Source organism: Ascaphus truei, chromosome 7 (assembly GCF_040206685.1).
Source record: "Ascaphus truei isolate aAscTru1 chromosome 7, aAscTru1.hap1, whole genome shotgun sequence".
Lineage (NCBI taxonomy): Eukaryota > Metazoa > Chordata > Amphibia > Anura > Ascaphidae > Ascaphus > Ascaphus truei.
The window spans coordinates 72074828-72101573 of record NC_134489.1 but is presented as its reverse complement, the minus strand read 5'-3'; the positions used below and the strand labels follow the sequence as shown (position 1 = coordinate 72101573).

The following is a 26746-nucleotide window of genomic DNA, read 5'->3' as shown; positions in this document are numbered from 1 at the left end:
TATTAGGCCAGCAATCTCTGACCAAAGGCCTGCTATTAACGGACAGTTCCACCAGATATGTGCCATCGGTTCTCTCTGACCACAACCCCAAAAACAATCTAGGGAGACACTGCCATACATTTTGTGTAATCTGTCTGGGGTCAAATACCATCGGTATAACACTTTATACGCGTTTTCTTTTAAATGAGTACTTATAGATATAGAGGATGTCTTCCAATATGTTCTCCCAAGTCAAAGGGTTCTGTGATTCTCCCAAATCCTCAGCCCACCGCCTAAACTTTATCCTGTTCTGGTAAAGGTGGGATAGTTGTTTGGTAAATTGCAGTTATCTGGCCTTTTTCAAATTTATTTGAGAGACAAACCTCCTCAAATGTGGTTGTGTTAATAGTCAGATTTTTTTATTTGCTTGTTGCGTGACAAAATGTCTCAACTGCATATATCTGAATAGTTCCAAGTTGGGCATCACATGTTTCTTCTACATCTGGGTGAGAGTCTTGACCCTACCTCTCTCTTGCATTTTCCTAAACAGTTCTTCCAGAAAGTCCCTGGTGATTTCACTTTCTGCTTCTCTGTTTCTACTCTGCTTTGGTGGCTCATGTGTTGCGGCCTCCTCCAGGTCTCCATTTTCAGGTGTTGGACTTGAGTGGGTTCCTCCAAAAAAGCGTGATACTTCTTGTGGCATCGTTCTTTTCAATTTCACGGTCATGTTTGAAGGTAGGTGGGGGTCTGATCCGCCTTCTGCTACCTTTTTTGTTGAAAGATTTGGGTCAATTTTATGTCTTTTTATCCATATTATTCAGGAGGGTCCCAAGAGCTCCCTCGTTAGGCTTCCATCCCTGGTGACGTCCAAGTGGTGACAACCCCATTTATATATATATTTTTAATTTCAATTAACTTCTCTGTAATCGGTTTCATATCTCTCCTTTTATTCAGCATGATGGGAGACAAGTCGGGGAATTTCTGCAAGGTAAACCCTTTCGAAGTCCAGGTTGTTCGTGTCTCTTGCCACCTTTATTACCCATTCCTTGGTTTGAAAATAGGGGAATTTGAGAATTACATCTCTGGGCTTTTCCCCGTCTTTAGGTCTTTGTCTGAGAGACCTATGGGCTCCGTCTAGGTGGAAGAGTTCTGTGTCTGTGTCAGGGAGCAGTTGTTTAAATAGACGGTGGTTGTAAGAGTTAATATTGTCTACCTGCTCCAGGATACCTTTGAGGGCATTATTTCTGCACTGTCTGTTGTCCATATCCTCGTCTGTCTCCGGCATTTCCGAAATTCTTTGTTTGATTTTTGAAGGCCCTGTTCAAGAGCTGACACTAATAATGAGCTCACCTGTTATACCTTCAATGGTGTCTGTACGCTGGCCCAAGGACTTCACCTCCCTGCCAATTTCTTTCAGTGCTGTCTGTAGTTCACTTTGGAAGAAAATGTTAATGTTCTCATAAAGTACCTGAATTTCTGAAGAGATCAACGAGCCTCCAGTCCCTTCTGGGAGTAGAGGGGTCTGTGGGGTCTCTGAATCATCCCCATGTGTACTGCTCTCTGCCATCTTTGCAGCCTTCGTACTCCGTCTGGAGAAAAGAGCTGCCTATGATTTCTTGGGCTCGTTTCCCCCTTCCTTTTGCGTGCATTTATTTGTAGCGCGAGGCTCCAGCGAGTGCTATGGGGGTCCGGTGCCCAGATCGAGTTGCTTAAAGACCTGTTTTGTTTTTTTACTTTAAACCCGGCCGCGAACGGTGCTGTTCTAAACAGCTTCCTTCTCTATTCACGCCGCACATGCGCCCCCAGCTTTGTTTATCTCTTAATTTATGCTCTCTTCTGATACCTTGAATTCTATCGTTAACTGTGGTGTAAAACTTTTGTTTGTTGCGGGCTTCTAGATCCATCAGCTCTTTCGTTAATTCTGAATTTTTGGCTAGCCTTTTTCTTTTCCTGTATGACGCTATTTTTTATTATAGTACCTCTAATGCCTGCCTTATGTGCTGCCCATAATATGCTTGGGGTTGTGTCTTTGTAATTATTTATGGAAAAGTATGTATCTAACTCATGGTTGATTTTGTGGACAATCTCTGGGACTATCAGCAACGAGCTATTAAGTCTCCAGGAGTGGAGAGCAGGAGGTCTACACCAGGAGTCAAACGTTATTTCTACCTGTGCACTGTCCGACCAAGTAATGGGGAGTATATTGGCAGTGCGAATCTGGGGAAACATGCTGTAGTCTATAAAAGTATAATCTATCCTCCAATATGTTTTGTACGGGTTAGAAAAGATTGTATAGTCTTATTTCTGTGAGTACATTGTTTGCCAGGCGTCTAGTAGGAAGAATTCCTTTAAATGTTTAGTTAAAAAATTATTATTATTACTTTTTCTCTTGCTTCCCAACATTATAAAGGAAAATTGTGCGTGCATAAGTTAGTGATAAGTGATATGTAGAAACTCACCACCTCTTCAGTAGAGAGTGAACTTCAGACTGCCACAGAAATGTTTTACACCTATTTGATATAATTTGCAAGGTGCTCAGAACCTGAAAGGAGGAGCCAGACACCACCAGAAAAACTGTTTAACAAAACAGCATTACGGGCGCTATGACCTATCCCTATAACGGAATGTATCAAATCTCCAATTAGCAAATAGGTGTGAAACATTTTTGTGGTAGTCTGAAATTCACTCTCTACTGAAGAGGGGGTGACTAGAGATGGCGAACCAGTCCAAATCTGTGTCCCAGAATTTTGCAGATGAGATGAGATTTTCAATTTAGTAGTGTCGTTGTATATACAGGCATACCCCACATTAACGTACGCAATGGGACCGGAGCATGTATATAAAGCGAAAATGTTCTTAAAGTGAAGCACTACCTTTTTTCCACTTATCGATGCATGTACTGTACTGCAATCGTCATATACGTGCATAACTGATGTAAATAAAGCATTTGTAACAGGCTCTTTAGTCTCCCTGCTTGCGCACATCTTCGGTACAGGTAGGGAGCTGGTATTGCTGTCCAGGACGTGCTGACAGGTGCATGCTCGAGCTGCCGTTTGCCTATTGGCCGATATGTCCTTACTCGCGAGTGTACTTAAAGTGAGTGTCCTTAAAGCAGGGTATGCCTGTATATCCCCTCAAACCACACTCCAAATAAATTAGGGAGAATGCCTAGGCTGGAAAAGGAGCACACCTGTGGTACCCAGCTGGGAGATATGCTAATGTCTATGCAATGTGGCCTTTTTTAGCCTGATCGGCGGAAATCCGCAGACCAAAGGAACCGGACAATCCGAAGGAGATCCAAATCCGCAAAAAAAAATAATCACTAGTGAGTGTCTCTGACGGACATAAATAAGTGAAATGTGTGTATATATTATCACTTTTGGGAAACCGCAAAGGTAGTCCTTAGAGGAGAGTTCAGTTATCTCCTATGTAGCAAAGAGAAAAAGATTAAAATGTTCCATATCTGGATTCGTACAAAAAATATAATAAAGTATTTACCATTAACTAAAAATCCAATGTTTGAACCTGAGGTAGTTACACAGTAGATGAGGTTGAAAATAGACATACGTCCATCAAGTTCAACCTATTCTAAATTTAGACAACAAATACTTTATCCTATATTTGTAGGATATATAGAAAACTCTCTATTTACTACCTGGGAAATAAAGGGATAGAACAGTTGAAAATAAAATATAGTTTACCAAATAATCATATGATTTTATGTTTTTTTCAAGCAAAACATTATATAAATGAATCTGATAAAAAAAAGAATGTGCACTTCTGGTCGAGGGGGGAGATACAAGAGGCAGTTGATCTACCAGGAAAGTACAAATTGAAATGTAATATGTTTTATAGTCTCGTAATATCAAACGGCATGGAAAGAAATGCGGGTTGGGTAGTCAAAGCCTGGGCTGCAGACTTCCCAGAGATTACTTTACATGCGACCCGCATGGGGGACTATGAAAAAAAAATGAAGATAACTATGCTCAGCTTACTTCAAAACAATAAATGATGTGTATATATCTCCATGGCAAAGAAAATACGTGGCTAAGGAGGGAGAAGGAAATTGCCCCTAGTGCACCTGTAGTAAGGCAGTCTGTATACGTTATGGGCTTGTGGGAAAATAGCAAAATGTTAGAATAAAACTAAGCAAAGAAGGGTGAATAGCTGTGTAGGTCCTTTGTTCCATGTAGTAACAAAGGAGGGAGAGGGAGTAGGTGTTATGATACTTTTTATTGGACCAACAAGTAGTTGAAACGTTACAAGCTTTTGAACCTCTCAGGGTCCTTCATCCAGTATGGATAAAACGATTCATTTACTGAATGATACATTGAAACTTAGATAACAAACAGTTTCAAAGCAGTGCTAGTGGGGAATTTTGAAGATTGGGAAAAGCTCATAAAGAGGGAAATACCACCCCTGGTAATACATGTAGTTATAATAACTTTAGCAAACAAATATAATCTTAAGACAATGGATAAAGCAGTCTCCATCATTTATAGGGGAACTAATATTGGAAATTATTTCCATTATCTACTTTGATAGGAAAGAAGCTTTCTCTGATATGAAGAGAGGTTCCAAGAATTTTTTTAATAATTGGGATTTATACCTGAAGTCTCTACCTCTCAGCAAACGGACAACATCTCGAAAGTCTTTGAGGGAACAACATTGGTTCTAAATAGAATGTTACAGTTGCTAAATCTTGGGTGGGAAATAACCGGAGTGATGGCATAAGTCTGAGGTGGGGGAAAAAGATGAGTTAGGTAGGAGTGAGGAGTGTATTTAGTATTTGACCTATGATGACAGAATGTCAGAGTTTCATGGTAATATCCCCCAAAAGCCTGGAAGGGGCTAAGGCGGGAAAGGGCTTGCAATATCTAGTTAGCCCTAAACCAATACAAAATAACCCAAACAGTAATGATAGAATGCTGGTAGCGCACTAGACTACAATATGTAAGCAACCTGTAAAAAATAAAATTAATATTATTAACGTAATTATCGTTCAATTGTATTGTTGTTTTTTGTGATGTTTAATTCTTTTGTCATCTTTGTTATTGTCTTATTTGGATATGGTGTTCGGGTATTATATCATGTCATTGTACTGTATTGTATCATGTTTTAAGTGAATTCAAACATTAATTGCTATACTATTTGTATATGTGCTGCAGAATTATTGGGGTAAAGGTCCCCCCAATTGACTAGTGCTACAGAGCATTATACCCACATAATGATAATGAATTGCTGCATCCGGAATCAAATAAAAATGAACAGTGGAGCTTATATGGTTTAACCCCTAGTTGGGACGTGGTCTGGCAAGACTATGAAGGGTTGTCTAGGTGAAGTCCTAAGACCCACCGAGACCCCATACATAAGTCCTGCAACACAATATACCAGTACACCTGGGGAGGCTCCGATTTTCAAAGTGGTATAAAAATACTCACATAATGTCTTTGAATCATCCGGTTATTCGTGTGCTCCACGCTGTTTGAAGATACAGAGGGAAATCGCCGTCACTGAGAAGGAGGGTGAGATAGCGGGCACGGCCGCACAGCAAAAATAGCGAGGCTGGACTGTGCTATTAAATGACTTTATTGAAGCATAGGAAAGTTAAAACAAGAGGAGGGGTGGCACCCCCTCGCGCCTCTAACGCGTTTCACCCGTTATGGGCTTTTTCAAAAAGGCGCGGGGGGGTGCCACCCCTCCTCTTGTTTTAACTTTCCTATGCTTCAATAAAGTCATTTAATAGCACAGTCCAGCCTCGCTATTTTTGCTGTGCGGCCGTGCTCGCTGTCTCACCCTCCTCAGTGACGGCGATTTCCCTCTATTTGTATATGTTCTTTTTCTGTAATAGGAAAATGTGAAAATAATAAAAAGAATATTGTGACAGGGTGAATGAACGTCACCAGCCATATGCCTGGAAAACCTATGTTTAGGCTGGCAGTGGAGCAGTGACGAGGTTAAGTTGAGAAAGGCTGCTTAATTAGTCTGACCCCAGCTGCATAATCAAGGTGTTAAAACCCCAGGCTGTACACACATGCAAGAGAGCTGGTGAGGTGACAGGACTGAAAATGCTGAAGAGATTACTGCTGTAAGATCTGTGTTGCAAAGTACATGTGTGATGAACTGTCTGTCTCCTGCATACAAAAGAGAAGCTGCCTTATTTTTGTTTTGTCTGCTAAAGAGAAGCTATTTTGTTCTGTCTGCTAAAAAGAAGCTATTTTGTTTTGTCTGCTGAAGAAGCAGCTATTTTCTTTTGTTTGCTCATGAGAAGCTATTTGTTTTTGGTGTGCTGTATGTTTTAAGGCTCAAATAAATAAGCCTTATCCAAAGAACCCGCGTGTGTGGTTGCAGTACCCTGCAACAAATATATATATTATTATTTTTTAACTACACCGTACAGGAATCAGGATACATACATATTACTGTCTTAGATCATCTGCATGTTAAAGTGTAATAAACCTGTCTCGTTTGTAAACCATGTTGTAATTTATTCTGATTTTCCACCTCTGTTAAAAAATCTGCTATTTATGTCAGTGATGCAAGTGTATTATATAGCCTGTCACTTTCTAAACTGCTTAAAAAAGAATTACAAATAAGAATTCTTTAGAATGGGTTAACAAGGCTTGATTTTCTTGAGCAATATCGAGCCAAAACCTGAACCAAAAATACTTTTGGCCAAGTTTCAAAGAAACACTATGCCAGACGTAGACATGTAAGGATAATGACAAGAACTACAAAGATTATAGAAAGAAATAAAATCACAGTTCGTAATTCAAACAATGATACTAAATAGCAGGCTTATAAAGTCAAGCATTTAATCAGATCCATATGTAGAAATACCCATATTTTCCACTTCAGCCAGAGAGATAGCAGATATTAAAGCTGTCATTAAATGTATATCTTGTTTCTGCGAAACAACTTATAAATGACACACGTAGAATACTTTAATTGGAATTATACACTAACATTGCAAAATATATATTTTCTGGCCCTGCATTGCACTCACTTCTGATGTCTTGCTTTCAACCCTGTCTTCCCAGAATTGGTCTCATAAAACAACCCTCAACGTCCCGCAGCATTATATTTCCAGCAGCCCAGGCACCAATACGCACTGTATTTTGCTTGACATTGATGTCTACGATGTCTTCCTGTACCATAAATGACACCACCAAATTGGCGACTTCCTATTCTACGTCTTTTTTAAAGTTCAAAACTTCAATATTCTTTAATAAAAGTTTAACAAAAACAATAAATAATGTAATACTTTTAAGGTGTAGCCTGTCTCACTCACTGTTTGTTTGGGGTCAACAAAGCACGGTAAGGCAATACTAGACTATCTGATATTGTCTGCATATTTCCATTGTATAAACTGATTCCTTTGTAGGAAATGAAGCTGCCTTTTATTGCATTTTATGGGTATCCATTCAGCATTGATATTCAACCGGTCCGTTCGTGTGTGTGTGTGTGTGTGTGTGTGTGTGTGTGTGTGTGTGTGTGTGTGTGTGTGTGTGTGTGTGTGAGAGAGAGAGGGATGTGTGTAAGAGGGTGGGAATTGTGAGAGAGTGAGGGGGAAGGGAAGGGAGAGGGGGGGCAGGGAAGAGAGTTAGAGAGAGGAGGGGAAGGAATAGGAGGAAGGGGGTGAAGGGAGGGATAAGAGTGGGGGGGAAGGGGAGGAAAGGAGATGGAGCAGGGGAGTTGGAGAGAGGGATATGGGAGTGAGGGGGTTAGAGAGAGGAGAGAATGGCAGGGGGAGAGAACGAGGGACAGGGAAGAGATAGAGTAGTTAGAGAGAGATGTGGGAGGGCAGGAGAGTGAGAGGGGGGGTAGAAAGTGGAAAGAAGAGTGTGAATAGGGAAGGATAGGAAAAGAGGGGCGGGGAGAGAGCAGAGGAGTTAGAGAAGCAGGGAGAGATGGGAAGGAAAAAGAGAGATGGATTAGAGAGGGGGAGAAAGTGGGGAGAGGATAGGTAATAAAGAGACGGGTCGGGGGAATGAGAGCTTTGGGAAGGTAGAGGTTAGGTCCAGGAGGGAGGAGGAAAGGGTCAGGAGAGAGAATTTGGAAAGGGGCATATGAGAGAGAAAGACGGAGCAGAGAGAGAGAGACGAGAGCGAGGGGAGAAATGTGTTTGACAATAATACACTGATATAAAAAATGTTGTGCTGTATAATTATGCTGACTATATAAGAGCTGATAAGACCCACACTGCACTGTATACGCTGATAATGTATCTATATGCTGATAATGAACACACTGCAGTTTGCGTAGCACTAAGTGCTATCCCACAATCCCTTTCTGGCTGCGTGCCACACATAGCACCGCACCAAATGCTAGCAGCTCATTAAAGATTGGAATATCACCCCAATAAAAGGTTACACTATTTGAGGTGAAAAGCCACACTGGTTGCGCTTTATTTTATACTTGATTGGTTTGTATATAGTAATTAGAACTCTTGATACTGTAGATGCCTTTCCCACAGAGAGCACTCGTGACATAATTAGTCTTTCTTTGATGTATTTACTTTTGTGATATATTTACTTTTATGATATTTTTTATCTCAATTTATTCCCTGAACTACGCTCCATATTCAAGGTATGGTGTGTTTAGAATTGTATATACAGACAAAACTATGGTCTGATGTTGACCATCTTCAATACTTTTTTGCATGCTATAACTCAGGGGAGCGCAAACTTTTTTATCTGCACCCCGTGCCTGCTTTCTCCCCCTGTCTGTGCCCCCCACCCCCTACCTTTTCTCCGGCGTCATCTGACATCACGGCGTCCTGTAATGTTGCATTGGCATTTCACCCCGTGTCGTCATTTGCCTCCGTGTTGCCATGGCAACGTGTCGCCAGATGCCGCCGGAGACAAGGTAAGGGATATACTGAGACTTCGAGCTCTCCCCCCGGCATTTAATTTAAATGTTGTTGTTTGAAGAGCGCCGGGCCTCTGTAAGCGCTAGCTGCTAAGGCAATGAAGCTGTTTTAATAACAGAGTATTGAAGCAGGGGGTCTCCTGAGCTGAACCACATTAATTTCAGACTCGGGGACCCCCTGCTTCCCACGTTACAGGCCCTGTTATGGAGTTACGGTACCACCCTGCATTGTTTAAATGTCCCGCGTCACATGACTGGGACATTTAAACGCACAGGAGATACCGGCACCCCATACGTGTGGTCCCAGAGGATGAAATTAATGTGGTTAATCTAAGTACAATAGGGCTACCCGCCACCTGCAGCAAGAAGGTAGGAAGAACATGGGCCCCAGGACAACTACCCTGCCCCTGGGTGCCCCATCAGAGAGGGGAATAAATAGACCCCCTGGTATGTTGCCAGATTGAGGGGAGGCTGTATATAAAGTACACAGCAGGAGAAGCTTTAAGAACCTGCCTCTAGAGGGGTGAATATACGTAGGGCAGAACCTGCACAGAGGTGAGACAGATCACAAACAAAGGTTTCTACCTCCCCCCAACTGCACCCCTCCATGAGCCCTAACAGTTATTCCATACTGAACATCCCCTAAGATTGTAAACATTGTACTAGTGAACAAGACACCTCAGTAATGAACGGGCCTAATTCAACTTAAAAACACGCATCACCCAAACAAACCAAGCTCTATTTACAAATAAAAACTCGCCGACCAATAATATTCATGCCATCCAACAAACAACAAAGGAAGGCAGCACCCCCACGGGAGGCCTCCCTTTTCTTTAAAAAATACAGTATGGGAACCAAAGATCAAGAAGCGTCTGTCGCAGGTCGAAGACGTAGGCCCAGAACCATACTCCAAGGAAGAAATGGATACCCCACTTACTCGCAAAGAAATGCTTGTGTATGTTCAGGATATCAAGAGCTCCTTTCGCTCTTAGATTCAGAGCATCCACCGCAGTCTCAAAGAGGAAATAGCATCCATAGGAGACCATATTGCGGACTTAGAAGAAAAGGTTGACACCACCGCCCACGCTCAAGAATCCCAGTCCCATCCCAGGCCCTGGAAATCCATGAGCTAAAGACCCAAGTTAAAATAATCTTCGAGAATCGGTCAAGACGCAATAACCTGCGGATCAGAGGAGTGCCGGAAGAAGTGGAGAATGCCCAATTAGACACATACCTTACCCGGCTTTTCACATCTCTTCTACCAGAAACATCGGCAGACAAACTTCAGATGGACAGAGCTCATAGGCTCCCTAGACCTAAAAATCTTGATCTAGCAAAGCCACGGGATGTGATTACGCGTTTACACTAATTTCGCACCAAAGAGGAGATCTTGAGAGCCGCAACATCCACTCCAAAGATCGAGCATTATAATGTCTCACTTCTCATTTTCCCTGATTTGGCCCAAATGACACTGAACAAACGAAGAATGTATGTGCACATTACCAATACACTGCAAAATAATAAAATCCGTTATCGCTGGGGCTTCCTGTGCAAATTACTGTTCTCCTACCAGGAAACAATGTACGTTTTTCTTTCACCAGAAGAACGCGAGGAAAGACTGAGATCACTCGATCTACTGGAGCCGGAAGACCTGGAGGCTCCCTAACGGGATCGTCTCCCACCCAAACCACAGTGTCCGGCATGGGAAAAGACCCCAACCTCAAGGCGAGCGAAAGTCAAGCCTATATGAAGAATTAGAGCTGTCTATTCACTAAGAATTTATCTAAGATGACTCCGCAGGCGGCGACATGTTCTGGATCCAAGTTTCCTGTTGACACGTTGTCCACCCCAGAAAGGTTTTTTGAAGTTAATAAAAGGTTTCTGAGGCATCCGAGGTCTGCTTGCCGGCCTGGACCACTCCGAAAGAGCGGAGTTGTTTGCAATACAGGAAGCAACCAAAGACAGTTTGTTAAACTGAGATGTGCTCTGAATAAGGTTATGGACTGATGCACTAACCACCCTAAAAATGTTTTTCAAAGTTATATATAGGTCTTAAGATATTTTATGAGGGCCTGCCAATCCGAAAGACTTTGGAAGACCAGAACAGTTATTATATTAGGAATTGGTCTGGGATGGCGTTTCAGGCTGGCAGATGTCTGGGTTACGAGTTACAGATTGATATGTTGCCCTACCCAGAAATGTTTTTCTAAAAGTTAAGTGGCTAACCCTTCTCTATAGCAGGTATCTAAGGTCACGTTCTATGTATAATTTTTTTTTTTTTAATTATTATAAGGGTTTAATATAGATTTTGAGATTGCTGAGCATGACTGTCGGCACGAGTTATTCAGATAAGGTAAATAATTATAATGTGTGATTTCCCCCCCCCCTCTCCCTTGTTCCAAGGTTTATGACTACCCAGATAATGCACCCTGTATTTTATGGTGTATTTCTTTTATTTCTCCTCTTTAATGGTTATGCCCCTGAACAAAAGAGCACTGCGACGTTAGACCGTTGGGCCTCTACCTGCCCCCCATATTCACCTACTCTGTGTTTGCGATGGATTCGCATCACAGGTTTTTTTTGGTTGGTCCCTCCAAACAGAGTTTGGAACCCGGGGTCCTCTGTATATACTACCCCACCTTGATTAACCTTTCCCCATGTCCAACTTTACAAGCATTTGTCACTACCATGTAAAAATCTGTGCATCTTCTGGTATATATGTTTTCACACTAAATTGTTAATGAAGGTAGATACTGTTTTTTTTAATATACTGTACACATATTATCACTCTGTTCATTTAGACTGTATAGCATCGAAATGTTACTATGCCAATTAATGTAATCTCTCAAAATACCAAGGACCTAAATACTCCCCGAAAGTGACGAATAGTTTTTCAGAGGCTAAAAGATTAGGGGGAGATATAATCATGCTACAAGAAACCCACCTGAAAAAAGGAGATCAATCACTGCTATTTAGTAATGATTATCCTTTAATTTACCTCTCATCATCCCCTACGAAATAAAATGGCGTCGCCACACTTTTCCATAAAAATTTACATTTTAAAGTAGACAAAATTAAAACAGATCTTGCGGAAAGAATTTTGATTATCACAGGCTCGTTAGACTCCATCCACCTAACAATAGTCAATATTTATGCCCCTAATGAAAATCAAGAGTCCTTTTTCCATGAGCTAACAAATTTAATATATTCTGTTCAGAAAGGCCTTCTAATCCTAGCTGGAGATTTAAATGCAATAATGGATTCAAATCTAGATACATTTCTCAGTCCTCCACCAGCACAAAAAACAGCCCCTTCTACTCGAGGACTTGTCTCGATGACCAAAGAACTGATGCTGGTGGATTCCTGGAGATTATTGAAAACCAAGGTTAAGGATTTTTCCTTCTTTTCCCATCCCCATAATAGTTATTCACGAATAACTTGGTAGACCAACAAATTAGCGACAATATTCTTTCAGCAACAATCATCCCTTCTGCCTGGTCAGACCATTCCAAACTCATGACCAAACTAGATGGCCTTACTACTAAAAACAAAGCAAGATCGTGGTGTCTAAATGAATCTTTACTGACGAACACACAACATTTCCAATTTATAGAAGAGGAGCTGGCCAAATATTTTGAAATAAATAATACCCCAGAAATCTCCTCCTTTATCCTTTGGGAGGCATATAAATCAGTGATTAGAGGCAAATTGATTGTGATGGCTTCCCGGAAAAAAAAGAAAAAAACAAAACAAATTGAAACACTAACCCAAAAATTTACGGAAATAGTCTATTCACAAAACAAACCCCTCCCGGAAAAATTATAGACAAATAATCTCAGTAAGAGGCCAATTAAACCTTCTGCTGGTAACAAACACGGAGAGAGCTATCTGCTGGACCCAACAGAGATACTACGAAAAAGTAGCAAAGCAGATAGAATGCTGGCACGCCAGCTAAAACAAAAACAAGTAAAAGCTAAAATCCATAGTATATACACCAAAAATGGTCTTATAACCCACAACCCTAAAACTATAAGCGAAACATTTCCAGAGGGAGACTCGGCCAAAAAGACAAAAGCAAAAACAATTCGGAACTTTCTAAGTGAATGCCGTCTTCCCACACTTGAGCCAAATGACATAATAAATCTCGAAAAAAGATAGAGCCACTCGAGATTTTGGAGGCGATCAAATCCTTGAAAATTGGGAAGGCCCCTGGTCCGGATGGATTTTCTAATCTTTATTATAAAAAATTCTTCACAACACTTCTCCCATATCTAACCAAGATATTCAATGAAATGCTCTTAGGCCTTTCCCCACGTAGAGATATGCTGCGAGCAACTATAGTAGTAATCCCAAAAGAAGGAAAGGACCCCCTGTTGTGTTCCAGTTACAGGCCTATCTCTTTATTTAATACAGATCTAAAAATATATGAGAACATTTTGGCCACCAGACTGAACCGTATTCTCCCTAGACTAGTCCATTCGGACCAAGTGGGCTTTGTCTTAGGCAGACAAGCCCTTGACAACACAAGGAGGAAGGTAAATTTAATACATGTGGCTAAACAAAAAACATGCCCATCCCTTCTACTCTCACTAGACGCAGAAAAAGAGTTCAATAGACTGGATTGGCAGTTTATGACGACCATGCTCTTACAGATGGGATATACCCCAACAATTCTTTACAGTATAACTACACTTTACTCTGCCCCAGCAGCTATAGTGAGGACTAACAGTTGTCTCACCCTTTCCCAATACTAAACGGAACTAGACAGGTTTGTTCGTTGTCTCCCCTGCTGTTTGCCCTAGCCATAGAATCACTAGCCTGCCAGATAAGATTGAACACCAATATCTCTGGTATTTCTGTTGATAAAAAGGAGTTCAAGGTAGCTCTCTTCGCAGACGATATATTAGTGATGCTTTCAAAACCTCTTATCTCACTCCCTAATCTTTGTCAAGTTCTTTCGGAATTTGGCTCTCTCTCAGGATACAAGATTAATAATACTAAATCTTTGGCCCTTAGTTTAAACCTTCCCAAGAAAATGGTAAAACTAGTCCAACTTAATTTCGACTTTAAATGGAACGTAAACCATATTAAATATTTAGGTGTCCAAATAACTAAAGACTACTCTACACTATACAGTACAAATTTCAAACCCTTCGACCAAATAATAAAATATCTAGCCACGTGGAGTCCATATACAATATCCTGGTTTGGGAGGATAGCAATGATTTAAATGAATATTTTACCAAGACTCCTCTACTTTTTCCAAACGCTCCCAGTTAAAGTTTGCCAGAAAGATCTAAACAAAATACAAAAGAAAATTCTCAAATTTGTATGGCAAAATAGGCACCCCAGAGATCGCAAAGATATCCTTTATAAATCTACATTAGAAGGAGGCCTAGCTCTTCTGAATTTACAAAAGTACTATAGAGCGGCTTAACTGGGACAACTGATTAGTTGGCATACAAACCCAACGGACAAAAGATGGGTTGAACTAGAAAATCTGATTTGCTCCCCATCTGAAATTAAGAACCTCCTCTGGCTCACCAGAAAATTTAGACTAGCCGAGATCTATAAAAGCCTGGTGATATCTTTTGCCTGTAACCTTTGGGACTCTCTTAAATCCAGGTTCCAACAAACCGGCCTCCCTTCTCTTATGCAACCTGTGTTCACAGACCCCTCCCTGCCCTTATATACGAGAAACCAACAATCCAACCCATGGATCCAAAAAGGCCTTTCAATAGTCAATAATATTCTTATTAATGGGAAGGTCCCTTCATTTAGGTTATTACAAACAAGCCACAATATTCCCTCCTCTGAGTTTTTCAGGTTTCTCCAGGTCAGGCACTATATCCAATATATCTATAAACCACATAAATCCCACAATCTAACTCTATATGAAAAGTGGTGTCTGCACCAGTCTTTCACAAAAGGTATTATCTCTACGATTTACCAAAATTTAACTCCCACTAAAAGTAAACTGATTCCTGACAAATATATGATCTCTTGGGAGAGAGATTTAAATACAGATTTGGATCTCAATATATGGAAAGATATGGGAGGCCGCCTCCAAGAACTCATCATGTGTTGTGATCAATGAGAACATTTGCAAACTAATATTTAGGTGGTACATGACCCCTACTAGGTGGTTACACTCTTTTCTCCCAAGTGTTTCCCCATTGTGTTGGCGAGGCTGCAGTGAAATGGGAAATATATTGCATATATTTTGGTCATGCCCTAAAATCCAGACAACATGGAAAGAAGTATTTGCCCTTATAGAAAGGGTCATGGGGATCACTGTTCCACATGACCCTCTTTATATACTACTAGGAAAACCAGCGACCAACCAAAATAAAAAGCCAAAGTTATCTCCCAAATTTTGAATGCTACTAGATGCACAATCGCCAAGAACTGGAAACAAGCTACCCCACTATCTTTAAGCCAAATAAATAATAAAATATGGCATATAGTTTATATGGAAAAACTTTCAGCATATCTGAATGGATCCACCATACAATTCGCAGAGGGTTGGGACCCTTGGTTTTAGTAATGCAGGTATATCCCCATATCTAGATTAAAATATTCTGAATGTTGTGATTTATGTTGTATTCAAAATGATATTCACTAAGCTATATATGTACAAATGCTGTCCCCTTCCCCCTTTCCCTTAACCTTCCCCCAAATGTGATATTACCAACTATCTGTATCAATGCATGCCCCCACCCCCCTTTTTTCTTTTATGTACCCTTTTCCCATAATCTTTGAAAACTATTCAATAAATATTCAAGTAGCAAAAAAAAATAACATTACAATCAATAGTAATCTTATAAAAACATAAACACCAAGCAATAATGTATTGTGACAGAAACCAGGGGTTGGTAATAAACTCCATATACAGGGCTCCCAGGATACTGAACAGTTTCTGTCCTGTCTAAGCTGAACAGGGCAGCCTCGTAGTACAGGCACTCCATTCCACAGTTTGTCTGCTGCCTGTTTTCTGTCACCTGTCATGCTGATTAGAGTTCAGGTATATAAGACCTGTTTCCTGTTTCCTCTGGGCCCCGCCCAAGAGCCTGGAAGGCTGCTGAACTGCAGAGGGGTGAGAAAGCCTCTTTCCCAAATCGCTTCATTCATTCTGTTAGTTTGTCTAAAGACTGCAAAGGTACTTATTTTGTTGGTGGAAGTGGACAAGCCACTTCCAACTCTGAGTCAGGGACATCTAAGTTTAAGTTATCGCTCAGACGAGCAGCTTTTTGTTTGGCTTTGTTTTCTGTTTAAACTGTGGCAGTCTCAGTGCCTGGGACTGAATAAACCAGGCATAGCCTGTTTAAAGGAACAGTACGTGACGTCTCATCATTTAACCTACCCTAAAAGACCGTGTTCTAACAGTCCCGGACAGACGGCGGAGCCCCGGAGTAAGCCGTTTGTCACATATGGTGGAGAATGCGGGCAGAACACTAAAAGGTCTGGGGGTTAAAGAACTTTAAAGAAAAAAAAAAAAAAAAGGTTTTTTTTTTCTCTCTCTCCAAACAAGATGGAAGACGTGGTGAGTGCGCTGGTACGCAATGTCGCTGTCCAGAGAGACGCGAATGAAGCCCTGCAACAGGCGAATGCAAACCAGCAAGAGACAAACCGCTTGCTGAAAGAGGAGCAACAGCGGTTCGCTCAGGGCTTACAGCAGGAACTCGAGATCCTGAGGGAGACTATCAGTAACCTTCCACTGGCAGCGGCAGCCCCAGTTCCGAAAATGACCAGGGCAAGCCACTACCTTCAGAAGATGGGACCCTCGGATGATGTGGAAGCCTATCTTCTCACGTTTGAACGCACGGCACAGAGAGAGGGATGGCCAGAAGCTGAGTGGGCTGGTCTAATCGCACCCTTCCTAAGCGGCGAACCCCAGAAGGCTTACTTTGATCTAGAGCCAGCCGAAGCTAACGTCTATGCAAAATTGAAGTTCGAGATCCTCGCCCGCCTCGGCGTAACCACGGCTGTTCGCGCCCAAAGGTTTCACGCATGGTCCTTCACGATGGATAAAGCCACCCGAAGCCAGATGTATGACCTCATCCACCTCGCCCGGAAGTGGCTACAACCCGAGATCAACTCAGCAAGCCACATCGTGGAACGGTTGGTCATGGACCAGTTCTTGAGGAAACTTCCCTCTGCCTTACGCCATTGGGTCAGTCGGAGTGACCCCCACAATGCGGATGAGCTTGTGGCCCTCGTAGAAAGGTACAATGCAGCAGGAGAGCACCCGCAACCCACAGTCGTGGAGCAACCCCACTACCCGAGGTTCCAGGACTCTTCCAGAGACGGTAAAAGGGTACCGGGGTTAAGGGGAGCTGAAGAGCGGCGACCACCTTCACCCAGCACCAGCAACAGTGGTTCGCACACTAAGGGCAATAGCCAACATGGGGAGCCGGGAAAAGGCTCTAAGTGGGACACAGACTATGTACCTAAATGTGTAAATTGTCATGAGAGGGGCCACACAGCAAAAATCTGCCCACTAAATGATGAGCCCATGCAATGCAACAGCGTGGAACCTTATTCGCTGTTGTCCCAATGTATGGGCCCTAGCCCAGAGGACCCCTTGAATAACCATCTGTGGGCATTTGTAAAGGTTAATGGTAAGAGGGTTCGGGCACTTCTTGACTCTGGGAGTATGGTCACACTAGTGTCCGAATACCTATTGCCCATTAAGAAGAAACAGGTAAACAGTTCACAAAGAGTGGCAATTTGTTGTATACATGGGGATAATCATGAATATTCCACTGTTGATGTTTTTTTTTAAACAGAATTTGGTTCTTTAGATTTCAAGGTGGGTGTTGTACCCAAACTGGCACATGATGTGTTAATAGGGACCGACTTTCCCCATTTTCTAAAAATGTGGTCCCCAGCTCAGAATAGCGCCCAGAGTTCAATAGCAGACCATAACGAAGTGTTAGAAGAAACAAATCCTTTCCCTTTTTCAGAAATGGAGGTTGACGAGGGCCCAAATAAGAAAGGGGAAAAGGAGGAGTGCTGTGAAATTCCCTTCCCCATCACTACTTTGGTAGGGAATACCCCAAAACAAGATGTTGATCAGGCACTTACCACCCCAGTACAGGATAAGACCCTCGCTGACCTAGAGGTCAGTCCTGGGAGTTTTAAGAAGGCCCAGTGGGAGGACCCCACATTAGCGGTAGCAAGGGGAAATATACGGGACCAGAATAGTACTCATGGCCAACCAGATAGGTCACTTGCTTACCCCTACTTCGAGGTAGAGAACGACCTAGTATATCGGGTTGATAAAAGAAAATCAGTTACAACTAAACAATTGTTGGTACCACGGACATTCCGTAACGTAGTATTACACCTCGCACATAGTCATCCATTGGGGGGACACCTAGGGGTGGAAAAGACAAAAGAAAAGGTTCTCCGAAGCTTTTATTGGCCTGGGGTTCTGGCAGAAATTACAAACTATTGTTCCTCATGCCCAGAATGTCAGATCACCGCCCCGTTCAAAGCATACCGCAGCCCATTGGTACCCCTTCCCATAATAGAGGTACCATTTGACCGGATTGCTATGGATCTAGTAGGACCCCTAATAAAGTCTGCTAGGGGACATCAGCATATATTAGTAATATTAGATTATGCTACCCGATATCCGGAGGCAGTTCCCCTACGTAGCACCTCTGCTAAAAACATAGCAAAAGAGTTAGTACTTCTGTTTTCCCGGGTCGGAATTCCTAAAGAGATCTTATCTGACCAGGGAACACCATTTATGTCCCAAGTAACAAAAGAGCTATGTAAACTCCTAAAAATCAAGCATCTCAGAACCTCAGTCTATCATCCACAAACAGATGGTTTAGTGGAAAGGTTCAATAAAACCTTAAAGAGCATGTTACGCCGGGCGGTCGATAAGGATGGGAAAAACTGGGACTGTTTGTTACCATACCTGTTATTTGCCATTAGGGAAGTTCCCTAGTCATCCACAGGCTTCTCCCCGTTTGAACTATTGTATGGCCGACATCCAAGGGGCTTACTGGATATAGCCAAAGAAACTTGGGAACACGAGGTTACCCCTTACAGAAGTGTAATAGAGCATGTTGCCCAAATGCAGGACCGCATTGCTGCAGTCCTACCCATAGTGAGGGAACACATGGAGAAAGCTCAAGAAGCACAAAGGAATACGTATAATAAGGGTGCTAGGGTCAGAATTTTTTTTCCAGGTGATAGGGTACTAGTTCTGGTTCCCACCGTGGAGAGTAAATTCCTTGCTAAATGGCATGGGCCATATGAGGTCTTGGAAAGAGTGGGAGAAGTAAATTATAGGGTAAGGCAGCCAGGTAGGAGGAAACCTGAGCAAATTTACCATATAAACCTACTCAAGCCCTGGAAAGATAGAGAGGTCTTGTTAACTCTAGTACCCCCAGGTCCGTCAGAGAATCAAGAAACTGACCCAGAGGTTAGCATAGCTGAAACACTGTCCGTGCATCAGAAACGAGAGGTCCAGAGTTTAGTGAGAAGGAACAAAGAAATCTTCTCTACACAGCCAGGTAAAACTAACGTAATTAAACATGACATAGTCTCTGAACCGGGGGTCCGAGTTAACCTTAAACCGTACCGAATCCCAGAGGCCAAGAGAGAGGCTATAAGTTTAGAGGTTAAAAAAATGCTAAAACTAGGCGTAATTGAGGAATCCCAAAGTGGGTGGAACAGCCCTATAGTTTTAGTCCCAAAGCCAGACGGTACAACAAGGTTTTGTAATGACTACCGGAAACTAAACGCGGTGTCAAAATTTGATACTTATCCTATGCCCAGGGTGGATGAACTTGTAGAGAGACTGGGCAAAGCCCGATATCTCACAACCCTAGACCTAACAAAAGGGTACTGGCAGGTTCCCCTCACAGAAAGGGCAAAAGAAAAAACAGCCTTCTCAACCCCAGACGGCCTCTTTCAATATAAGGTGCTGCCTTTTGGCTTACATGGAGCTCCCGCCACATTCCAAAGAATGATGGATAAAATTTTAAAACCACATGTTCGGTACGCTGCCGCCTACCTGGATGATGTGGTAATCCATAGTGAAGATTGGCAGTCCCACCTTCCAAAGGTCCAAGCTGTGCTCGACGCAGTTCGGTCTGCTGGACTAACTGCTAACCCCGCTAAATGCACTATTGGTCTGGAGGAGGCCAAGTATCTGGGGTATTCTATTGGTAGAGGGTTACTCAAACCACAAACACTCAAAGTAGAGGCGATACAAAATTGGCCAAGGCCAGTCACAAAAAAACAAGTAAGGACCTTTTTGGGGTTAATTGGCTACTATAGGAGGTTTATTCCCAATTTTGCAACTAAGGCAACCCCACTAACCGACCTCACAAAAGCAAGAGGACCGCTAATGGTAAAGTGGTCCCCCGAAGCCGAACAGGCCTTTAGAAGCCTGAAAGAAGCTCTCTGTGCCCAACCAGTGTTGGTCACACCTGACTTCTCCAAAGAGTTCGTAGTCCAAACCGACGCATCTGAGGTAGGGCTGGGGGCGGTACTCTCCCAGGAGTCTCAAGGGGAGGAGCACCCCATCCTTTATTTAAGTAGGAAACTAAATCCCCAGGAGAAAAATTACTCCATAGTCGAGAAAGAGTGTCTCGCAATAAAGTGGGCTGTAGAGACACTCAAGTATTATCTGTTGGGGAGAAAGTTCCGATTGGTCACAGATCATGCACCCCTTACCTGGATGTGTCAAAATAGGGAGAAGAACGCTAGGGTGACCAGGTGGTTCCTAAGCCTACAGCCCTTTAAATTTTCTGTGGAACACAGGTCGGGGCACAAACATGGCAATGTCGACGGGTTGTCAAGGATGCACTCCCTAATATCCATGGTCGCTCACCCCTCGAGGTCTGAGCTGGGGGGGAGGATATGTGACAGAAACCAGGGGTTGGTAATAAACTCCATATACAGGGCTCCCAGGATACTGAACAGTTTCTGTCCTGTCTAAGCTGAACAGGGCAGCCTCGTAGTACAGGCACTCCATTCCACAGTTTGTCTGCTGCCTGTTTTCTGTCACCTGTCATGCTGATTAGAGTTCAGGTATATAAGACCTGTTTCCTGTTTCCTCTGGGCCCCGCCCAAGAGCCTGGAAGGCTGCTGAACTGCAGAGGGGTGAGAAAGCCTCTTTCCCAAATCGCTTCATTCATTCTGTTAGTTTGTCTAAAGACTGCAAAGGTACTTATTTTGTTGGTGGAAGTGGACAAGCCACTTCCAACTCTGAGTCAGGGACATCTAAGTTTAAGTTATCGCTCAGACGAGCAGCTTTTTGTTTGGCTTTGTTTTCTGTTTAAACTGTGGCAGTCTCAGTGCCTGGGACTGAATAAACCAGGCATAGCCTGTTTAAAGGAACAGTACGTGACGTCTCATCATTTAACCTACCCTAAAAGACCGTGTTCTAACAGTCCCGGACAGACGGCGGAGCCCCGGAGTAAGCCGTTTGTCACAGTATATTAAGCAGTAACGCCTTCAGTACCATGAGGGTCTACAAAATCCTGCAAACAAGGACCTACATTTCACTAGTCACCTCCCCCTTGCCTCCCTCTGTCCCATCTCCCATAGCTCCCTGTGTTCCTCCTCCCATGTGTCACTTTGGAATGTTAAATATGAATAATGACGGTCGAACACCAGTAGAATAATGGTTGTGTATTTATTTGGTGTGTTTGCTAGTGAATTGTTTTATGTGACAATCGTAGACAGATTTTGGTGTGATTCCAAAAATGATTCCAAAAAATGATTCCAAAAATGTAGTAGATTATTACTCAGGTTTTATAAATGCTATATTCTTTCATATTTTGACTTACAGTAACTGATAAAAAAAGGTTATTCCCGAAATGTTGTATTTACATTGAATTCAACCTCTGTAGTCTTTTACTGTTTTCCATGTTTGGAATAAACTCTTTTTTTTTTTTTACAAACATTAAGAAATAAATTATGTTTGGCGTCTGGGCTGCTGGAATTATAATGTGTTTGGGATGGTAGGGATGGTTTTATAAGGCCAAGTCCCTTTGGTCTTTGTTTTCTATTAGCTGGAACTATTGGTTCACTAAAGATAATCCATATATAATCCAATAGGGGAGCACTACAGTGTACTAAAGCATCCATCTTTCATCACCTACAGATAGCATTTACAATTCTACTCAAGAAAAAATACTTATGATCTCTTATTCAGTACTAGTGACTTCCAGAAAACCTATACTAGATATATTGTATTTGTTAGCTGGAGAGTTTATTTTCCCGAAGCTTCCACAATAAATACAAATGTAACCCCTGCGCAGACACGGGAGCAACTAACACATTGTGGCCAAGATCCAAAAAAAGAGTACTAAACTTTAGCACGCATTTACCCCCCATTCAACTGAATGGAAGTTAAGATGTGCTAAAGCTTAGCCCCCTTTTGTGGATCTGGGCCTGTGTATCTTAAAGTTCATCAATTGTAAAGAAGTGCATTGCTGGCCTGTCTGGCAGTAGAGGGTTTAACAAACATTTCGTTTACAAACTAAGCTAAAAATATAAATGATTAAAATGAAATTAGTAGTATTGTTTTACTAAGGACCCACCCTTTCCCTAACAATAATAGGAAGGGAGTGTGACGGTGGGGCTAATGTTTGAGGGTCATGCGAAGCCCTGGCTGATTGAATTAGGGCTGTGTGCAGAGATGTCCTTTTTCGCAAACCAGATGACTCACCACCTTCCTAATTGACCCTGGTGTATAACTGCCCTGTACCAGCCATCATTCTGTGTTTTTTTTTTTATCTGATCCTGATTAAGGGGAGACTCTGTGCGAGTCTCCCTGTGTATCCAGTGTAGATTTATGTATTTATTTATTTATTTATAAAATATTTTACCAGGAAGTAATACATTGAGAGTTACCTCTCGTTTTCAAGTATGTCCTGGGCACAGAGTAAAACAAATAATACATGGTTACATGTACAGTTACATAAATGAACAGGGTATACATTATATACAAGACATTGCGTGCACAGTTACAGAAAATATATATTATGAGCGTATGAAACAGTTACAGACAAGGTTAAAATGTGAGACAGCCTTAGATTTGAAAGAATTTAGACTGGTGGTGGATGTGAGAGTCTGGTAGGTTGTTCCAGTTTTGGGGTGCACGGTAGGAGAAGGAGGAACGTCCGGATACTTTGTTGAGCCTTGGGACCATGAACAGTCTTTTGGAGTCTGATCTCAGGTGATAAGTGCTGCAATTGGTAGGGGTGAGGAGCTTGTTCAGGTTGCTGGGGAGCTTGCCCATGAAGAATTTAAAGGCAAGACAGGAAAGGTGAACTTTGCGCCTAGACTCTAGTGTTGACCAATCTAGTTCTTTGAGCATTTCGCAGTGATGTGTGTTGTAGTTGCATTGGAGAACAAAACGACAAATTGAATTGTAGAGGGTGTCAAGTTTGCTAAGGTGGGTTTGAGGTGCCGAGCCATATACTATGTCTCCATAGTCAATAATTGGCATTAGCATCTGCTGTGCGATACGCTTTCTGACCAGGAGACTTAGGGAGGATTTGTTCCTGTAAAGTACCCCTAGTTTGGCGTAGGTCTTGGTTGTCAGGGTATCAATGTGCATCCCGCATGTTAAGTGGGAGTACTAAACTTTAGCACGCATTTACCCCCCATTCAACTGAATGGAAGTTAAGATGTGCTAAAGCTTAGCCCCCTTTTGTGGATCTGGGCCTGTGTATCTTAAAGTTCATCAATTGTATCCTGTGTGGAGTGTCCTAAGCCCATTGTGCTCTGTCTGGATCCTGCAGTAAGTAAGCCGTGAGCGCAGCTCTAGTTGACGACAAGGGTGCCGGGTTCCCCGACTGTCAGGGTTCTGCTCGCCACAAACCAGGACCGGACCGCGAGGCTGAGGTGGGGTTGTAAAAGCAACGACCTGAGACCGCGCAGGCTGATCCGGATTGCGCAGTTTGTTGTCAAACGTAGCAGGATCAGGAAAGGAGAAGACAGCGTCGTCGTTGTACAAGCCAGGGTCAGGACAGGAGATATCAGGATAACCATTGTTCAGGCAAGAGTTCGGCAACAGGTAGTCAGGAGAGCCCCGCTTCAGCTTAGGAGCGCGGGGTTGGCCTCTGCGCGAGCGACGACCATGGCCCATGGTACTGGTCACAGGAGATGGTAGGCAGACCAGAATAGCACACCGCTTTGCGGCACGGGTGCACCAGTGCTACAGCGCAAGAGTCCTGAGCGGCTGGGGAATCCTCTGTAACAGCGCAGGAACTAGGACACGGCCTCTCTAGATTAGGGAAAGAGTAGGCCCCAGGAACCAGGAAGCTGAAGATCCACAGGGAAACCTCCGCTACAGTGCAGGAATCAGGAGACTGAAGAGCGCGGGGGATACCTTTGCCTCAGTGCAGGAAAGCAGGAAGCTGAAGACATAGGGGATACCTTTGCTTCAGCGCAGGAGAACAAGCGGGAACTTGAAGGAAGCTGAAGGACGCAGGGCGGAACCTCCGTATCAGCATAGGAGAACAAGCGGCTTGAAGGGAGCTGAAGGACGCAGGGCGGAACCTGGTATTTGCATAGGAGAACAAGCGGCTTGAAGGAAGCTGAAGGACGCAGGGCGGAACCTGGTATCAGCATAGGAGAACAAGCGAGGGCTTGTGGCAAAACAGTAGACATCCAGTTAGGACTATGCTCGGCAGGGAGCATTATGGGAAGACAGTACTTAAAGGCCAGCGGGCCAATCCCCGGAGGGGGGTGTGAAGGTACTGCTCCAATGAATGAATGCAAGTCTAGGTTGCAGTGATAGGCTGCACAGCTGCAGTAGATACCAGAGGGAGTGTGTATTGCTTTGATGAGTGAATCCAGGCTGCAGCAAACCTCAGGAGAGCTGATCCAGAACTGCACCGGTCTGCAAGGTAAGGCAACCAGTAAACCGTGGAGCGGATTCCTTACAGTACCCCCCCCTTCACGCGAGACCTCCGGGCGAACATGAGCACTCATAGAGTTGGAGGACCGGGAATTGTTGCTGAACAGTCTAGGATTGGGGTTAGAGTCATACTCCAGTGACTCATGATTAGTCCTTAGTGTACCCCCACCCCCCGGTGAGAACTGTGGCCAGACAGGACCATCCATGGGCCTTGGGGACATTGAGTTGTTCCTAAAATTCTTTAGGTAGAAAGGGCATCCGTAAACGAGCAGTTCTTTAGTGAGTACAGTTCTAAGAAATAAGAGTAGTAGAAGAAACATCCTTGGTACATGGCTCGCCCCGCAAAATGACTTGGAAATCCAGGGTTGTGAAGAACCAGAGGGTTCCAGAGCAGAAACGGCAGAAGAACCCCTACAGGAAGCCCAGTCTTTAATAAAGGAACCTGAATCTAGGATCAGCGGCCCTGATAATTGATCGAATACACCAGAAGGAACTTTGTAACAGAAAAAGTCTTGGCTGACCACTGCATGTTGAAAATTGCGAGAAATTTTTCCTCTAGAAGGCTCCCAGGTAATGGTTAGTAAGGGTATAGGCTGGTTGGAAGCATCTCCCGGTATTGGTATGGAAGGTGACAAGGCAAGCAGTAAACCCGGCATAGGGACCGAAATCTTGGGATACATACAGAGTATTTCCAACTGAGAGGAAATAACAGGGGCAACCGAAAATTCAGAGGGACAAAACCATGGTTTAGCAGGAGCAGAGAAGCAAACAGTAGAGCTCTCCAATACTGGGAAATCTTCATTGGGAGATAGTATTGTCAGTGAATCAGGAATAGTCCTTGGGATCTTCAAATCAGTAGCTTGAGAAAAAGGCAGAGCCAGGGTAGTGGTGGGAGGGAAGCTAACATCAGAAGCTGAAGTCTGTACCTCAGTGACAGAGCCTTGAGAATCAACAAGCAGCAAGTATGAACTATGAAAACTCTTAATGACAGGCACCTTACGAGTACAAGGAGTCTTTTCCGAAACTGCAATGGCCCTAACCACAGGGGTACCTAACCTGTCAAAAACATGAATAGGTGTGTTTTCTAGTGCAAAATCTCTGATCACAGGACTCCTAACCGATAGTGAGGGTGTCTGGGTTTGATTAGAGAAAAAATCAGATGTATTGATAAGTGACTTAGAAACAACTACTGAGGTTCTAGATTTGCTGGACATGTGAGAAAAAATACCCTTTAAGACAGGAGCTTTAATTTCCTCCCAGAGTAACCCCATGTTTGCTGGGACATATTTAGACACAGTACTGAGGGACTGGGTTTCAGCAAAGGCAGGACAGCTAAATAGCTCAGATTTAAACCCCAGGACTTGTAATATGTGCATGGTGACCTCAGACAGTACTAAGGGAGTGACCACAGATATGCTGATCCCCAAAGGATTAGCCTGGAGAGAGAAATCAGGGGGACCCCCAGACAGGATACTCATTGTAGAAAGAGCTTCAGAATCAGAAGGAGAATCATTACCTCTCAGAGTCTCAAATCTAGTAAGACACAATTCAGCGAAAAGGGAAACCGTGTGCAAGCTTTTTACTAATCTATATGAAAAAGCGTCACTTTTGGGAGAAAACCGTGTGTCAGCAAACATTCCTGGGAACACAATATGAACCCTAGGAGGAACATACAGACTACTGTATGCTTTTAACCCTAAGCATAAAGAGGAGAAGAACTCAGACAGTACACGGGGGTTAATCATAACTGTACTGGTCTCTGAAGTAGGTATTTGGTAAGGAATATCTGGGAAACCAGAAATTACTGCAGACTCCATAATGTGGGAACTATGCGCTGAAGCAGGGATCACCGCTATGTGGGCGACAGGCTGGTTCAGTGAAATACCCGGGAGAAGGAACTCTGCGACCAAGCTTAGGGAAAAACCTGACTCCTGACTACATTTATCAGGAACCAGAACTTTAGCCGAAGTCTCCGGAGGCGAAGCTGCGGAAACT

The 26746-nt window shown here is 43.1% G+C and overlaps 1 protein-coding gene across 2 annotated transcripts in view; it reads left to right on the top strand.

Annotated features, from left to right (window-relative positions):
* Nucleotides 1-26746, top strand: part of LOC142499531 (uncharacterized) — a 58850-nt gene that overhangs the window by 15737 nt on the left and 16367 nt on the right. The window contains exon 2 of one of the 2 annotated variants that reach the window (XR_012802694.1): nucleotides 7020-7226. The exons of the other annotated variant lie outside the window; for it this stretch is intronic. The gene's annotated coding sequence lies outside the window, so the exon portion shown is untranslated. Of the gene's footprint in view, nucleotides 1-7019; nucleotides 7227-26746 lie in introns of those variants that run through there. 2 annotated transcript variants of the gene reach the window in all.